Source organism: Chiloscyllium plagiosum, chromosome 8, assembly GCF_004010195.1.
Source record: "Chiloscyllium plagiosum isolate BGI_BamShark_2017 chromosome 8, ASM401019v2, whole genome shotgun sequence".
NCBI lineage: Eukaryota > Metazoa > Chordata > Chondrichthyes > Orectolobiformes > Hemiscylliidae > Chiloscyllium > Chiloscyllium plagiosum.
In genome coordinates, this window is record NC_057717.1 from 102,991,398 (window position 1) to 102,996,191 (window position 4,794).

The following is a 4,794-nucleotide window of genomic DNA, read 5'->3' on the forward strand; positions in this document are numbered from 1 at the left end:
AGTTCTGAGAGCGCTGCTCCTTCATCAGGTGACTATTTACCTAATGAAGGAGGAGCGCTCTGAAAGTCAGTGCTTCCAATTAAACCTGTTGGACTATAACCTGGCATTGTGTGATTTTTAACTTTGTCCACCCCAGTCCAACGCCAGCACCTCCACATCTTGTCAATGAAAGTAGACAGGCATGTGTTACAAGCAATAGAAATGCAGATGGTATAATGGCCTTCATTGCAAGCAGATTAGGGTTAAGAAGTCGGGTTGTCTAACTGCAGTGATACAGAACCTTGTGACACCCCATCCAGAGTATTGCATTTTAATCTCCCAAGTTAAGAAAGGATATACTTGCCATGCAAGGAGTGCAATGGGGGTTCACTCAGCTGTTAGTGGAGATGGCCTATGAGGAGAAATTGGTTTGACTCACTGGAGTTTAAATGATGAGAGGGGGATCTGATTAAAACATATTAAATTTTAACAAGACAGGACATAATGGACGCAGGGGGATGCAGTTTCTCTCCTGGTTGGAGAGTCTAGAACGGTCTCAGGATACGGGATAAGTAAGCATTTTTACACTCAGAGGCTAGTGAACATGTGGAATTGTCCTCACAGTAGGTTCTGGGACAAATCACTCAATGTACTCAAGAAAGAGAGATACATTTTTAAGGTATTAAGGGGTAGGGGAAGGAAACAGGACTGTAACATTGAGATAGAGGATCAACCATGATCATATTGAATGGTTTAGTAGGATCGAAGGGCTGAAAGGCCTCCCCCTGCAACTGGTTTGGATTATCCGAATGTTGGATAAGGTAATGGTCATGAACTAGTTAATGTATTGGCAATGCTGGAGATCCGGGCAGTTTGATACTTAACACATCGACTGGATGGAGACCGGGGTAGCTTGTGGGAGGACGTATCCCAAAGCTCAAGTTGGCTGGAGTCTGGATGTTCTCCTGAAGGAGGCCCACATGTGCTACCTCACTCCTGCTAATGCAACCTGTGCGTCGTTACTGAGGTGCAATAAACCACATCTTATTAGCAAGGCCAAGACTTGCTTATGGTCCATCCTCCAACACAGACTACTGTCACCATTGACCAGTATCAGAAGGTGGATTGGAGACTGCTGCCTACCCTGATCCCGAGCTTTCTGTGGTTGGTCTCCGAGGATCACATTGCTATTACAACACTTTCAATTGCTCCCTAAAGGACTTCAGCTACTCCCAGACGTAGAGGTGCCTGATGAAGGAGCAGCGTTCCGAAAGCTTGTGATTTCAAATCAACCTGTTCGACTGTAACTTGGTGAGGGGGAGGGAGGTGTGTGACTTCTGACCTATTCCCAGACAACATTGGTTAGGCATGTTACAAAGGGCATGGAGTCGATAAATGAGGTGCTGGAAAAGGCACAGCAGGTCAGGCAGCATCTGAGGAGTAAGAGAGTTGACACAACACTTTATCAGGACTCAAAAAGTATGGAGCCAAGAGACATCAAGATATAGTTCAGGCACAAGATGGAGCAGGCTCCAGGGGCTGAATTTTAGATTAGATGACCCTACAGTGCAGAAACAGGCCCTTCGGCCCAACAAGCCCACACCGACCCTCCGAAGAGTAACCCACCCAGTCCCATTTCCCTCTCACTAATGCACCTAACACTATGGGCAACTTAGCATGGCCAATTCACCTGACCTGCACATTTTTGGACTGTGGGAGGAAACAGGAGCAGCCGGAGAAAACCCACGCAGATACAGTGAGAATGTGCAAACTCCACACAGACAGTCACCCGAGGCTGGAATCGAACCTGGGACCCTGGTGCTGTGAGGCAGCAGTGCTAACCACTGAGCAACCCTTTCTGTAGCAAACCACTTGATATTTAACTCTGACTTTTTAACATCAGTTCAGAAATTCTTTAAGCCCGCCAGGTCAAAATATCTTCGGTCTTCCCTCTCTGTGTTCTGCAATAAAAAGTGATAATGTTCAGCAGCTTCTGAGGGGAGAGCGAGAGAGGTGGGGTTTACATTTCAGCTCAATGATCACAAATTGAAGCTCTAACTCTGGCTTCATCCTTGCTCCCTTCTTGGACCCTATCAAATGCTTGCAACATTTTCCGTTCCCTCCTGCAATGCCATTAGGCACCAGCATTCTTTTTCGTCTTCCCAGGATTTGAAGAAATCGAAGTATTTAGCGTCATCCCGATCAACAGCAAGAAGTAAACTCGTTGAGCTAAACATCACATTTGATCGGAATCTGGCTGGTTTAAGATTGGGAAGTTGATGAGTAGGTTCGCAGGTCTAATTGAAGGATCGAGTTGGGCACATGAAAACAGTTTGAAGGGCTTTTCTTGGGGACAGTCTTTAATTGGTTTTATTTCAGACAATGCAAAGTGCACTCACAACATACGTTATCCCATCTGTTTGTCATTTCGACTGTATATCAAAAAGAATGGTTTTCTATGGGTTGCAGCCAAGAACAATTTTAATTTGACATTGTTTTGAATTATTATGGAAAAACATCCCCTGCACAGAAACAGACATTAGTGAGTCAGGAGCATCAGTGTTTATCTGAGCTTCCTGCTCTCAATCTCCAGAGCAGACAAGCTCCCCTTTTGAGAGGGTAGCAGACTGACATTCTGAGACTCAAGACCCTGGTTCAAACTCCTCTCTGGAAATGAACATCATGGCTGACCGTCCATTGAGGGAGTACTACGTAGTCTGAGGTGCCATTCTTCAAATGAAACCCATCAAACCCCTGGCCCCATGAGTCCTCTTAAACTGTACAAGATTCCACAGCCAATGTTTCTCCTGCCCACTTTTCCTAGCTGATAATTATCTCTTCAACATCATCACAGAAACAGATTATTTGGTCATTATCATATTTGTGGAGACTTGCCACACACCTACGCTGCGTTTCCCAGGCTACAACAGCAACTACACGTTGAAAGGAAATTGATGGTTGTGAAGTGCTTTGTGATGCCCTGTGCTTGTGTAAGGTGCAACATAAATGCAATTCTCCACCCCCCTCCCGCCCCCTCCCCCACCCCGTGAATCGACAATTCCTGGCATGTTCAATGATTGTCAGAGGCAACCTGGATACAGAGCCATTTCCCCAGGCTCAAAGTGTCAGTGTCAGAGCTAACAAAGCCAGTTTTAAAGCAATGTGTACAGAAGTTAGAGAGCTAAGCAGAAAATGCTAGAGAAACTCAGTAGGTCTGGCCGCATCCGTGAAGAGAGATACAGAGTTAGTGTTTTGAGTCAGGTATGGCGCTTTCTTCAGAAATGTTTAGCCCCTTCAATTCTTCCAATCCATTCCCTCTGGGCTTCTTGTGATGTTGTACACCTCAATTAAATCTTCCCATCAGCAGTCTCTTTTCCAAGGCAATAATCTCAGCCTATGCAACCTTTTCTCATTTATTCTATCTGTCAGAATGCAGAAACACAGGGACTTCCCTCTATTTCTCTGTCTGGCACAACTGCAACATCTCTATAAGGCTCATCATGACATGTTAGTCCTAATTTTGTCTTTTACTCCCCCAGTTAAAAAAGGAACCAAAATAAACACCCAAGGGAGTGTGCGTTATGATCAGCTGAGTTGGAGTACATCAACTCCTCTCTTTTTGAACTACTCTTGGTCAGTATCAATAAATATTGCTAGGTTTTTTTAAGCACACAGCTGTCACATTTCAGTTAAAATGTAACACTAGTCAAAATTAAGGAGTTGATTTCAAGGTTTTCTTGAGTGAAGGAAAGAGGAATTTTATTACCTGCTAACACAGAGAAAAGCAACAAAGCATGACATCAAACACACCTGCACAAAGGCAGGTAGAAAGTTTAAAAAGAAGAATTTGTCTGGTACAGACAGGAAGAATAAAGGATATGCAGTTTAGAAGTCCTTAGAGTCCTGGAAGTGTTAGTTTGATGCGATGGTTTAATGATTGACTTGTATTCTCAGTGGAAGCAAAATCTGTAGGCATCTTTGAGTTCTTGATGAATGATCATTTCCTTTCATTACCAAGCACTGCTTTTGTAAAGATGGAGAGAAAACAGAGAGAAAGAGTTCCTGTCCAGCTGTTACCAATCCAAATTTCTTTCTCATCCCTGCTGCTCAAAAGCAACTGCTGAAATAAGGTTCATTTGAGTATTTCAGTGTCTGGCCCCGTTGTCTTTCTAGGATACTCCACCACCATATCCAATATGTGCTGTTTATCAGGCACATGCAAATTGAAACAGGAGGTAGCAGTTTCTTCTTGCTTAACTTAGTGTGTGGCTCTGATCTCATCAAATAATGTAGTAGTTTCAGTTCAGATGGTTTTGTTCATTACTCATTGCTTTCCGGAGCATGACTCAATCTGTGGACAGGTGACTGCCCCTGCCATTTTAATCAGTGTTGATCATGTTAAAGCTATTCTAGTCAGTGAAAGGTCTAAGGTATTTACAATCAGATGATGGAAGTGGAAAATCAATAGTCCATGGTTTACTAATACAAGACAAAAGGAAAAGAAGTATATGTTGATAGAACAAAATGAATTTGGACAGGTGGGGCCAATGAGGAATATAAACACTGGTTTGGACTCGTTGGTCCATAAGACCATAAGACATAGGAGTGGAAGTAAGGCCATTCAGCCCATCGAGTCCACTCCGCTATTCAATCATGGTTGATGGGCATTTCAACACCACTTACCCGCACTCTCCCCATATCCCTTAATTCCTTGCTAGATTAAGAATTTACCAATCTCTGCCTTTTGGACGAGGTGGCACAATACTGTAAATTCTGTCAAATATCAAACTCAACTTATGTTTTGCGTGGTCATAG